The following is a 14,970-nucleotide window of genomic DNA, read 5'->3' on the forward strand; positions in this document are numbered from 1 at the left end:
GCTCGCCCTCCCAGTCATGGGGGCGTATAATGTGACGGTCAATCCCACTATTCGTTGGTAAAAGAGTAGCCCAAGAGTTGGCGGTGGGTGGTGATGACTAGCTGCCTTCCCTCTAGTCTTACACTGCTAAATTAGGGACGGCTAGCACAGATAGCCCTCGAGTAGCTTTGTGCGAAATTCCCAAAACAAACAAACTTTCCTGCATAATATTGTTTGAATGGCAGGGTAAAAATATTTTAATTTTACAAACCTAATATAATTGAAATCAAAGTAATTCTGTGAATTTTAAAATTATTTCTATTTTTTATTTTGCATAAAAAAACACCAATGATATGCCATAATTATGTTTTGTCATGTAGCTATATTTCACTAGTTAAAATGCTAGTTTGAAACTCTTGAACCATTCACATTACATATATATATTTCACACATTTACCAGCAATAAAATTATTCCAATGTTCACTTCCAAATTTACTACAGTTACTACTACTAATTAATTGGCAGAGGCATGACAACTCTGTTTTAACTTTTACTTCCCATAATGAATCTATTTATATAGGATTTGATAATATGCTACTAATTTATTATTCTGACTCATTCTGCAGAGCAAATGTTTGATATGCTAACAATATTTCAACTATCTATCATTCAACTGAGCATTCAGTTACACCAATTAAATTTCACCCTTCTTCAGAAATTTGGTCAAAAAATGAAAAAAAAACATTATAATTATGAGATTTGCATATGCAAGAATATTCATTTCAACAAATTCATCTGTCAAGCCATTAAATAATAAATAATAAGATTAAAATAAGTGAGATATATTTGGTACATATAATAAGAAAATTACCTACACAACCAGTAGCATACACAGTATGTCATAAGCTCCACAGCAAAAACAAGTGAGGCCTCTACTACTCTATTGATATTTAACTAGAATACTGAGTGAACATATTTGCTGCACAAACTGTAGTGAACATGGCCACATTTGGTATATTATGGCAGTGAAATCATCTATAATCTTATCTATGTTCAATCTTCTTGCTAATGTTTGTTCTATGCTTAAGAAAGCTACTCCTGGTAGTTGTTTCTGACACATCGTAATTGTGTATATTTTCATTACCTTAAGTTTGGTTAAGCAGTGGCAAAGATGAAAGGAATAATTAAAAACAAAACATAGGCTTTGCAAACATAAGGAAAAAAGATGTTAAGGCAGTGGATCATTACCATTTTTCTGACTGAATTCATTTTATGAATTTCATTTCTAAGAGATACTCATAAACTTAGTATTTGATTTAGAAAGGATGATTATATGTTATTGCTATATGCTTTCTGGAATGTTTTGGCTATGGTAAAAAAAACTCATCATTTGTAACAGACAATGGAATCTCTAAGTGTAGAATTCCAAATATTTGTACAATTGCATCTTTGCTATGGAATCAGTTTGTGAGCTGCTGCATTACAGTGTCCAAATGAGAATAAAACACTGTAATTTTGAAACATCACTAAGCATCTGCTAGTCTCTGATCCTTGCTTAAATAAAACTACCATTTAACTTTTCAGGCCTCTTTTCTTCAAATTTACAGTTAATGACTCATATTACAAGAGAAACTGTAGTCTCCCTTACATTCTCAAATTTATTAAAACAGGCAGTCAGTGTTTCAATGGCACTTTGAATCTGTTTTGTAGCTTTCATAAGATATTTTACCACTTCATCCTGACAGAAAAATGATTCTAGATAGTGCTTTTGGTATTTCTGCATAATAAATATGCAATGCAAACTGAGGCTCCTAACGTGATAACCAACACGTTTCACGCAGCCTTTTGAAGTACACCCCTAACCATCATTTAAAAAGAGTCAATAAACAATAAGTAGTCCCTAAACCATATCAAAGAAGCTCATTACTGCATAATCTAGTGTCAAATTTAGACTGTGTACTTCAAAATGTACATAAAGTGCATTTGGCTCTGTTGCAACAAGTGGAGCTTTTACAACACTGTAAATACCACTCTTTGATACTGCTCAGTCTCCTGTCCCTAACATTTATTTGATTCCAAGCTTTAGCTTTCTATGCACTTCATAATTCAATGGTTGAAGCACTTTGATCCTCAATGTCAATAACCTTTTCTTTTATCTTTTACAGGATTTGGTTTGTCATTTTCATATTCACCACTGACATAAAACATTTGGCTTATTTGGTCAACCTTGCTAATGTCATTCACTGCATCTATTATTATGTAAAAGAATGATAATTGACTTATTACATTCACAGTATCTCCTTCAATATTTATAAACAGAATGTTGGTAACTACCTTTTGAACTCTGGGACTCAGGTGTTTAATTGTGTTACTTGATGATTGTATGAACTGTTTCATCAATAAATCATATTCAGGTATGAACAAAATTACAGATAAGGAATTAACTAAATCTCCAACACAAAGGGTCTGCTTGTGTCCTATCAAAGGCAGACCACACTGTTCAGAGTTACATTAACAACTCATTTTAAAACTTGTCATCAAAAGTTAATTTCTTGCTGAATATCTGCCTCACTCTGACATTGTGTAATTAATTCTCCAGTGGTTGCATACAATTTAAGAATCTGTGTGCTTCACAAATTTTGTGTGACTGTACTTTTGTTCACAAGACCTTTCCATTTGTAGATTTTTTTAGCCCGAGATATTTTCATAAAATAACCAACAGGATTCACAGTATACCAAAACAAGTTTGGGTGAATAACATAACTGTGCTATCCATAACAGGATACCTGCTTTTCTCATGAGGTGATAATGTTCTGAAACACATCTACCACCTTGTTTTTTATCCCTAGGGAAATATCCCTTTGGTTGTCATGATCCATGATCTGTTATAACTGCTTCTTGACTGAAAAATTAATAAGAAAATTGGCCCCATGTGTTGAATATTCATTACAAAAGTCATCAATCATAACTTTGTTGCCTTCATTTTGTACTTCTGTGCTTTGACTGACTAAGGACTGACTTCCACCACTTGACTGTAATGAAGCAGTAGCTTTTTGATGTCATGTCTATATTGATTGTGATAAATAAATTAAGAAACTAAGACTGTCACATATTTTATTATTTATTACCACATGCTTTAAGCTAGTAAACCAATGATGTACAAACTTATTGGGTTCATATTACTTTATATATAGGTTCCCAAGACCCAAGGGTATTTAAAACTATTTTACCCATGTACATGGCCAGATACACAGTCCTAAAAAGAGGTGTTGTTAAAAAAAAAACATGCCTTGTGCTTGAGGGATTTTGAATGTTGTGCTACAAATTGCAACAACAATTCCAAACAAGATAAAAACATGGCATATCGTAGGTTTCCACAATTTATAAAGGACAAAGAGTGGGAAATATAAATAATTCTGTAAATACTGCTTCTGTTAACTTAGAATTGAATGCCAACAGCGTAGCATATGCTTCATGTTAATTACTTACAGATACATATGAAGTAAAGAAAATAACAAGAATTACAGAGAATATATATCTCAATGTATAATTTTCTTTAATAAATGTTTCACCACATTAGTGACAAGTATGATAATTATAAGTGTAAGAATAATAGAAAATGGTCATATCTATGCACACTTCTTAGTTCTAAATAAAGAATGATTAATGATCCAAGGGATAAAGACAAGTCAAGCACCATTAATGTGTTTTTTGCAGTTTTCTTTTATTATTATGTTCACTTAAAATAAAAAAAAAGGAAAATTTATTGTCATAGATGGGTTATTGTAAACTGAAACTTAACTGACAGTATGCATCGTCATTTGACATTTAAAATTATCTTCTGTATTAATATGTATTGTATATCTGAATATGCATTATTTGTGTTATGGTAAATTTGTTACAGTCCTTATTACGAACATGATATCTCAAAGTGAAGCAAACTGATCTGATAAAACAGCTGACAATGCATAGGTACATGTATGTATTATACTTCAATTATTACTACCATCTTTTATTAATAAAATACTTTTAGAACACATGAAACGTTTTCTTTGTGGTCCATCTTGATCTTATAAATGTGATACGTATATCATGGAAGAATGTAGTATATAGAGTTTGACAGACATGAAATATCATGCTTCATCTACTTGTCTCACTAGCAATTCCATTTATCCACTAGATGTCTCTAACAAATTGAGCTTGCCAATGGATTTCACTGGAAGTTTAAGGTCTGTATAACTTAGTCTGTGTGTAAGTGCAGTCTTTCAGCAACCAAACTTACACTACTGTTGGAGCTGATTGGCTATTGCTGGTTCTTTGTAGACTTTGGACCAATCATAGATTGGGTATTATTTGTGTGCATGTGTGTAAGTTAAGAAATATTTTTCTTAATCATCACCTTTCCTGGCCTAGCCTCATAGCTATGTTATGATAGTTCACGCACCATTACATCTAACAAAAAAAGAGAAGAAATGCAGGCTAACTTAAAGCCATAAGATACTTTAAAATTAAAAACAGTAAAAAAATGATAACATTAAGAAATTAATAATCTTAAATGCAAATTATCTCAAATGAATTAGGACAGTTAAATTGAAGATTCTGTTTATATTAAGAAAAACTAACAATTATTGCAAATTACTGAAGTTTTACATTTAGAAATGTATACAATTAACACATTTCAAGAAGAAAATATATGCTTGAAATATGAAACGTACTTGTACTCTTCACAACTATATCAAGAATGAAATTGTTTTTCAACCATATACACAGTGATCACTATTTATATACAACAAACACTTGTACTATACACAGCATTTACCATTTCTGAACTGTTTACTTATATTTATGTCTTTGTTTGTAAGATATGTAGCAATCTCTTGATCATGAGGTCATGAGAGCCAGCAACTCTCTCTAGTAAACAAACAAATTACAATATCGAAAAAGATAACAGTACCACTAATAAATAGAGATGCATTTTCAACACCACCAATTATCTCTTCACATGTACAATGAATCATTTAAAAAATCATATTCTGCTTACGTCACTTGACAATTGACTTTCTATCAGAAATGGTAAAATCTTGCAAAAATTGCAAAACATTTTTACAGGTCATGAAAATATACAGATTTAAAATAATTCCATGACAATAACAAAATAAAAACAGACAAGATCAAAATAAATGAACTGGGCATTACATAATTATTATTATTATTAGTAGTAGTAGTAATAAAAATATCTAAAAACTTCAAACGTTTTAACACCTACAACATAAGCCAGCCCAGCCCCTTGATGTGTATCCACCAAAATAATTAATTCCAGAAAGGTTTGGCTGTTTTGATTAGACAAAAAGTGATGTTTGGTACTATTATCAAGGTCTAAATCTCTGGATCAGACCATAAGAACCAACATGAAGTTAGCTGGTAAATGCAAATTAAAACAACTTAAGAGTTGAAACATGCTTGAAATGTTCTAGATGTGGTTGTAAATCTGATGGTTTAAATGTAACAAGTAAACTAAACCATAGGTTCAGGTTGAATGAGAGAAGAGCTTATTCAAATATATCCCAATTGATATGCCAATTAGACTGGTTAATTCATAGACAGAAAAAAAATATCAGCACAACTGTCTTATTATCTTCAGAAATGGAGACTGGAATTGTATAAAAAATAACTAATTTTAATATTTTGTGAAACTAATGGCAAAGCAAAGCCCAAAGAGGCATTATTGAAGACAAAGCAGATGTATTATAAGATGAATTCCCTAGTTATTCTCAAGTTTAAAATGCAATTTTTAAAATAAGGATTAAATATAAAAAGAATGGTATAATGGTCACCAAGATATTACAATCTTTGTAATCTATAGAAATTTCATCATGTCAAATTTGCATTAATATTTAGTTTTTGTTGTTTTTTTCCATGTTAGAAGTTGTGCCAAGCTTCATTCATCAAGATCTATCAAAATAACCCTAAATCACCTGTTTGCAGAATGACCTCTCTACTGACCATCTGAGGCTGAGTATTAAAAGATGCTGGTCTAGCCAGTGTATCAAGTGTTGAAACTACTTGACAAAACAACTGGAAATACTCAGTTGTTATGCATTAACCATTTTATTTTTTTTTATTGTTCTGTGGTATTTCAAAGAAAACTTAAAGTTTGTAAAAATGTACACTGAAACTATTTAAATGTGGTTTGATACATCTAAGAGAGGTAGATATGAACATATACAAAAGACTTAACTTTTCACACCAAAACAACATGGAGTCAACAATATATGTTATTTTGCAATACAAAGCTGTCATTAGTTTTTCTTTTCTTCTTACATTTGTCAATGAGAAATAATGTGCCTACATAAGGTGAATTTGCTACATTATTTAAAAAATGGAGACAGTAAACGCTTATTCTTATTGCACAAAAGATTAGTTGTGCAAATGATTGTGAATTTTTTAAATCTTGCAGTAATCAAAACTGAGAACGTTTAATGCACTAAATCAATATCCCATTTCTAATCTGTTTACTTATATTCATATCTTTGTGTTTAAGATATGTAGCAGTCTCTTGATCATAAGGTCAGTACAACCAGCAACTCCCTCTTGTAAATGCTAACCATATAGCTATCATGGTATACTTTTTATACTTTTACAGTAATAAAAGCTGAGAAAGTTTAATGCACTAATATGCATTGCTTACAATATTACCAATTAAGGAACTTTAATTGCTGCTTAACCATATATTCATTTAGATGTTCACCCAGATAAAATTTAGTAACCAACTATGTAGTGTTTTGTTACCAGTCAACTAGAAAACCTTTCATATCAACCTTACACGAATGCAAAACTTTGAGAGAGTTCTAAAGTTCTCTACATTTACATTATGCACTTTTATCTTGTATAGTAAGCAAATAACACAGTCCTACAATCATATATTTACGTTCAATGACATTATGCATGTCTGAAAAGATAAGTTCTCCATGATTTATGAAATATTAGTCCTTGGACTTCAATCATCTGTCCAGGATCTGACAGTTTAATCTGAAATTAAATAGATTTATCTATGTAGGTATGTGTAATATAGTGCCAAATACAAAGATATGTTTGTATGTATGTAAAGAGAGTATAAAAAATGAACACAAAAACACAGAGAAACATTTAGCCAGGTAAATTACCTTCTTAAAGAAAAACTTCAGATCAACATACCAGCTAATATATAATAACATGCAAAAACAAATTGCAGATTAATGAAGCATTAATTTAGACTAGAACCTTTTCAGGATAAGGCTTCACTGAAGCCTAAGAGGAAAGGTATACTGACATAAAAAATTAAATTATGCATTTACTGAATTAAAAGACTATACTATATTTAATTTCTTTTCAAAAACAATTTTAAACAACAATGATAAAGGTTATATAGGATAGTACAAAATTCATGAGTATAGCTAGATAAATCAGCTTTTTAAAATAACTTTCTGAAAAAGTTAGTGGAAAATATTTGGTATATATATATTTTTAACTCATCAGTTCTTCAGACTGCCTTTTAATTAAAAGTTATTTTAAGATTCATATAATTGAAACCTGTTACAAAAAATAATAATGTTCTCATTCACAGTAATTAATATTGTTGAAATGTGTGTTTTACAATCCAGTTTTAAAAAATTGTACTTTTTGTTTAGCTGGAAGGAAGTTTATAGTTATATGACAAGCATGACTTTAATGACCAGGATTTTCATACAAAGTTTAGAAAATAAATTTGATCGTGTACCAATAACAAGTTAGGTTTGATTGAATTATTGAATACATTAGTCAGTTAGTGATTGATCAGTACATGAGTTAGTCAGTTTGTCTGATATTTTAGCTACTTAAATCAATTAGTTTAGTATTGTTAATCATGAGTTTGTGTTGTGTTGAAAAAAGTGAAAAAAACTCCATATGCAATGTACAAAAAAACTAACAGTTATAAAATTGGGACTATTATTTGTTGAAGAGTTGAACATTTAATTAGTTAAGTAAACCAGTGGAATTTCAACAACTGAAGCTAAAGCATTGTAATTCGTGAAATACTCAGGATTTTCACCCTTCTGAAACCAGTTGATGATGCATATATAGTTAGAAATATTCACCTAGTACTTTCATAATATAAAATGCAGTTTCTCTAAGTAATTGTTCACATCCTCACCAAACCAGATTTTGAAAGGTCAATAATACATGCTTCAACCTTTGTTTTTAAATCAAATTGGCAGTATGTGTTTGTCTGTCTGTGTGGGAATGGTGAGAGGAGACTGAATATTGACTAAATGAATAAAACAGGTCACTGAGAATTATGGTAAACAGTCCTTTTAACACAGTACACTGTTGTAACATTCTGTCAGAACTCTTGGTTTTCAGTCCTAGCAGCTACAGAACGTGTTTAGCAATTAATGTTTTGACTTATCTGTTGCTTTCAAGTGGACCTTTTTTTCACTAAGTAAATTACACTTTGTCCTTTTTAAGTATTCAGTAATCCAAACAATAGAAAATAAAACAATAACTGCAATAAGTAAAATTATTTTGGATAAAATAAAACAGAAATAGGACTCAACTTCAAAATGACAAAACACTTTCAAAGAAAGATTTAAAACTGGATATATGTAACATAGCAGCGGAAAGAAAAAAAAGGCAGAAACTTATGGGAAGAATTACAAGAACAAGACTCAAAGATTTACAGAAGTAGTATAAGCAAATATTATTCTTTTCAAAGAAGAAACAGATGAAGCCACAGTAAAAAGCAGAGAATGATTTTAAAATGAAACTGAACTACAATAGAATAAAATAAATGTATAGAATGGAAAGGGCATCAAAACTCAGATAAAAAACTGAATTGGTGATTGCAAAGATCAAACCAGCCATATAATCCTTTATATTTACTCAAGAAGAATGTTGACCTTCAACATCATTCATTAAGTATGCAATGGTGTATAGAAGAACACATCTGGTCCACTCCTTTTACTACTACTGCTGTGACCACAAGTGTCTACAGAATTTATTCTGATGGGGCATACTATTGCCAAGTCTAGGCCCAAAGTCATTAGGAACAACTTTAGGTCTAATGGCTGTGGCAAAGAGTCAAACACAAAAGTTTGTCTAGAGAGATTACTGGTTGAAAGAACTCCCATGGATTAGAAAAATATAACCACTAAAACAACAAACCATGAGATTTTAAGTGCATTTTAAGACAGTATATTCCAAAATGTGAGGTCGTACAAATGGTATTTATGCATCAAATTTCACCAGTAGTAGTCACCTTTGAAACTAAAAACTATAAAAATATATCTCAGAATGGCTGGTACGGGTACTAACACTTTTATTGATAAGCAGAAAACAATATTTTGACCTTCCTAGGTCATCTTCAAGTTAACAGAGAGAGTTTGCAACTGACCATTGCCAGGTACATCTTAGGGACAAGAGTATAAACGTGTACGGGACTGTAGGGGGTGTTGCAGTTGAATGCTAGGTTATTAATTAGTATACGTATAAAGATGTTCATTTTTTTATATTGGTTTAATTTTTGTTTTAGTTGTTGTATAAGGAATGCTTCTTTTCATGGAATACCAAAATATCTTTTCCATTTGACTTCATAATGTTAACCAGGCAAAATCTCGTAAGAGTTATACTGCACATTCAACCTAATTTCATTAAAATGTCTTGTGCATCAACCATTTTACTTATGGAAAAAGATGCTTTCTCACTCACCAGGACTGACACTAACTGGAATATTTTATTAAAATCCTAATGGTTTCAACATTGTATTGAGAATATGGTCACTAGGAAGTTCAAATCAGAAAAAGACAGCCTTTATTGCAGGAAATCTGTTGAGTTACCATTTAGATTTTGAGAGAATATACTGCCAAAAATCACCTTAAAAACCAAACCTATTCTTGATACAACTCTCTAAATCTTCCTTTTCAATAGTTAAGCAAACATCGGTAATAAGCATAATATGTAATTTCTTGATTGTATACGAAAATCAATATTAGACCATTTTCTCATACTATTGTTTCACAAGCCTAAAACAAAATCAGTTGGGTGTTTTGCACAAGAACATAAACAGATATACTATATAAAGCATTGCAAGTTGATTTAGGTGATTACAAGTACATAATAAGTATAATGTTGCTCTAAGCAGCTGATTTTGTATTCGGTTAAAGGCATATAAAACCTCAAGCACAAAATTATCGGACTTAGTAAATTATTACTTTAAAAGTCACAAAGCTTTATATAAAGTGATGTTTTTGACTATTTGTTTTAGTTAAAAAGGCTGCTTTTTATTGGTAAAATTTTTATGTTTCCTTACTGGGGGAGGGTAACTCTAGGCATATACTTGTCCACTGTTATGCATTAAAAAACAACGTACAAGATAATTTAAAAAACCTAGGCTGGAGATCTTTTGCTGACAGTTTGTTGAAACTACAAAGCCCTTTTATGAACCCATTATAAAATTATTGCAAGTGACATACTCTAGTGTGGGACAGCACAAGAACTTTCCAAATAACGGAGAGAGCATAAAATGTATTTCAAAACGGCTGGTATGGGTATTAAAACTTTAATTAAAATAAAGTACAGAACAACATCTCGACCTTACGTCATCACCAGCCGTCTTGAGAATGCATTTTTACTTCAAGTGGGTTTCTCGACATCACAAACTGAGAGAGTACTTTTAAATTTAGTTCAACCTCCTTAACTTAATCGTGCTGCGAAATTCTCTTAAGTACTTCACTTACCACCACAGAAAAAAAAAAAAAGTTTACCTGGCATGCGTGTTAGTTACAAACAACTCCTGTATTTTCTAGCGCATTGGAAACTGTCACGTGAAATGTTCCATATTTTGCTGTCGCATATTGTTACGAGAGTAAATTTTGCCGTTTTGAATGAAAAAGGTTGAAAACTACTAAACTAGATGATGGCAACCTTCTTTTTTGTTTTGTTTTTATTCGTTGTTCTTTAGAAAGTGTGAGAAAAACACTGACAATCAAATCCCGGATTTTAGCGTTGTAAGTCCGTATACTTACCAGGGTACCACACCACCAGGCTACATATATTTAAACATACCGCGGGTGTTTTAAACGTTTGTTTACATATTAATAAACAGATATAAAAGTTCATATTATTCGTTCCATTATTCTAATATTAATTTTTTAAAATGCTATTACTAATCAGCAATGTATAGATTTCAATGCTAGCTGTATAAATGAAAAAAGTTTGTATTGCGATTATTGTGTTATGTAAATGTTCTAAATAACGATTTGTATTTTTCCTGCGCAAAACTGTTTTATTATATTATTACATAGTATAAAACAGCACATTTTAAATTTGAAAAACAATTACTTCCAAAAATGCCCTAAGAAACTGAGTATACATTAATGGAAGTTTAACATAATTACTAGCCATTTTTACCCAATACCCTTTCTAGCGACGGAACCATCTCAACTACTCTTCCTTTCTCCAGCTTCATCGTGTCCTGTCTCATAATACGCATGCGTACAAAAAGTTCCTTGAGGTTCAGGCCAGTTGATTTAATCACAAAAAAACAACATCGTCATATCGTTAATTGCTTCAAAACAGGAAATAAAAGACAACTCATACAAGTATAAACAACCAATCTAATTAAAACTATAATGAAAAATCAAACGAACTGCTACAAAAACAAACAAACTACGCTATGTGTCTGTCCGAGTCTGAAAATAAACCAATCTAATATTTCTAATCCCCTCCCTGATTACTAGAACTTTATGGTTTCAAAGTTTAGGAAAGTTCCTATGTTAACTGTTCCAGAATATACTAACTTTGATATACTGTACGACATTCCGTGAATTTGAATAAAAGAAAACACAGCCGTCTGATAGCCGCGCAATAACGAGAAGTTTAAATATTTAGTATGAAAAAAAGACGAGACTTAATGTAAAAAGAAAATATCACACACACACACACACATACGTGTACATTTATGTTAAAATCGTGTAAAACAGTAGCATTAGTGAATTTAAGTAGTGGAAACATTTGTTAAATGTGATACATAAAAATGACTACCAGGAAATAAACTAACATTGTAAACAACAAGATTTGGAAGGAACAAGATAAAATGAGTAAACATTAACGACACGCCTTAGCTCTTTCAAACTCCTAAACAAACATCTAAAAACAGCAAAACCATTCTCACGGTTCACAACCTTTATCACTGACCAATTACATGTCGAAATTTTAGGATTGTGTGGGTGTTGGGGGGGGGCGAGATTTCTCGTTCTTGTGATAGTCACAAAATATCTTCTCACCCAGAGTGATGTTTCAGACAATATACCTATCCCTTATAAAAGTCACATTTGATTAGTCCTCCCAAAAATAAAAACGTGCACGAGTCGTTTCACACACTTGGCTTAGACAATTTTTTTACTTTTAAATTTTGGTCCTATGTTAAATATAAATAAACTAAAAAAAAGTTAATAGTGCGATATTTTCACACCATAATCCTATCTTCAAAGAAAATTGGGAGTTAGTGGATGTTCTTTCTCTCAAAATGCGATTCGTCAAGTTGAGGTAAAAATTAGTATTCCCGGGCTCAACTTCACGTAATGTCAAAGAGGCGTGACTTGTACAAGATGACAACGTATTGGATGGCTTACACGTACATAAGGCACGCGACAAATTATACTTTGATATACACATAAGAAATCCTTTACTGACTTCACTCATGAGTCCAGATTTCAACATAAGGTGGAAGGAGTAATCCAGAATCAGTTGCACTTTAATGTTTCTTCAGAAGCACCAACACCAAGAATACCTAAGAACTAAAAATCTCCGCCACAGCAAAGGACAAAGAAAAGCTGTCACCTCAATTATAACGGATTTTCCGTTATACGTAAGCTTGTTTTCTTTTATGCATGTGGCGTATATTGTTGGATGCGTGTTGCAAAAGTTCCGCCTGTTCTCGAAATTTGTAAAAGATTCTTGAGAGTAAGAATAAACAATTTGTTTTTACGAAAACACTGGCGCGTTTTAAAACAGTGTTGAAAGTCAAAGAAACTCGTGTGAGTCATATAAAAGCAGTTAGCGGAAAGACAGAAGAAAGATTTTTACTGGTCAGCTATAGTCAGTGTGTTATATGCATATTTTCATTGCACCTAACACCTGAAACAGCAATACAATGAATTGGGTTTTGAGGATGGCTCTTTCATCCACGTGAATCTCTAAAGATATTCCAAATCGCATTACTCACAGCACAGAAGCAACAAACTGTGCTTGAGTGGCAACAAAAGTCTTTGGCACACATGATGACATGAGTAACAATCAGCACATATGGTGGAATACTAGTTACTTCTACAGTAAGTTTCTGCAAAGGGCAACTTGCAATTACTTCCTAATTTTTCCCTCACATGCCTTTTTTTTTCTGAATAGCAAACACAGAACAGTATCTACTCAATTTTGTTACTTCCACATAAACAGTTAGAAAACTTGCTTAAAAACCTTCAACATAGTCTTTGCCATTATGCAAAATTCCAACTGTCTTCTGCTTTAGACCTCTGTGGACTCACTGAATACCAAAAGATACTTCACTACCATGGCTCATAACAACTGCATAAGATACCATCATGCACTAATATCTGGCTAGCAAATGCTAGAGTAATTTAATACTGCATTCCCCAGTTTAGTAATGGTCGTGCTTCATCTCACCAAAATCAAGTGACTCCAAATCAATACTGAGCCCTCATGATGCTTTTTCTCAAAATAAAGAGAAACCTATATTTTATAAAAACCCTATCCTATAAAAAGACTTGTACAAGGTTACTAGTTTTTGACATATTCATGCATCTTTCACAGAAAAACATTGTCTTCTGACAAGAATTAGTCAATATAGCTTAAGCAATGCCAGGCCTCAGAATTCCCAAAGACATATGTACTCCTAGGTTAGATCATTTTAAATACACCTGTGACAGTGTCCAAATTTGAAAAGCTTTTGATCAATAAACGTTGAAGAACTCTTCTTGTAGTGTAATTATCTTTACATATCATAGAATTCAATTTTAAATCAATTTGGTAGTCAAAATCTTTCAGATATGGAAAACCTGGGTTGTGTGGATTATTAATTTTTAATGCCTTTTTTTTCTCGTAGCAATCCTTGAGTATATTTTTTACAGTTTCATAGATGTAAATGTTCTCAAGATTTGAATTTACAGAGTAAACACTTTCTTTCTAATCTTCCATCACGTTTTATTTATTGGATTAGTGAACCTCCTCACTCAGTACAACAGAATAAGGAATTTCAATTCCATAAGCATTATTACATACTTTCCTGGTTTCAATTTCTAGCATGGTCTTTGATACACCAAAATACCATTCTTAAGTTATGAGAGACAGTCAGAGAAGGTTGACCAAAAAACAAAATATCATTTGCATACATGAGACATCTCTCCTGAGAGTAAGCTCTCAGGACTTCATAGAAGTAGCAGGTGTGTTAAACAGATTCAATTACATGGTAAAGAATGTTAAAAGTAAGTAATGTATAATTTCATTAAATGGTTAGATTTTCAAGTAGACAAAAAATAAATTTAGCAAAATAAACCACTAAAACTTTTCCACATAATCCAGACATACATTCCTCCACAGCAAAGGAAAGGTACCCACAAAGGTAACTGTGTTACTCCGCTTAAAATTCTTGCAGCAGCCTAGGATTCTCTTCTTCACAATAACTGGTAGGAATGACCAGACATTCTCTGAAGGTTGAATTACTCCATCATTCAACATCTGTTTAATTTCAGCACCAGTTACTATGGCTTCACAGTTGCATAGTTGGCCATACTTCAAATGTCCATCCCATTGCATCAAGTGCTAGTTCACCAATGCTGAACAGCATATATTGTTGCTCCCGTGTCTTAAGAAGTCTTTGGGTAGGTTTGATGAAATATTTTCAAAAAGTGATCTGAATTTTTATTTGCTGAATGTTGGTGAAGTCTGTTTCAATTCATTATT

The 14,970-nt window shown here is 31.8% G+C and overlaps 1 protein-coding gene across 6 annotated transcripts in view; it reads right to left on the reverse strand.

Annotated features, from left to right (window-relative positions):
- LOC143252309 (phosphatidylinositol 4,5-bisphosphate 3-kinase catalytic subunit beta isoform-like) overlaps nt 1–14,970 on the reverse strand; it is a 92,731-nt gene that overhangs the window by 59,210 nt on the left and 18,551 nt on the right. The gene's annotated exons all lie outside the window — the stretch shown is intronic.

Source organism: Tachypleus tridentatus, chromosome 6 (genome assembly GCF_004210375.1).
Source record: "Tachypleus tridentatus isolate NWPU-2018 chromosome 6, ASM421037v1, whole genome shotgun sequence".
Lineage (NCBI taxonomy): Eukaryota > Metazoa > Arthropoda > Merostomata > Xiphosura > Limulidae > Tachypleus > Tachypleus tridentatus.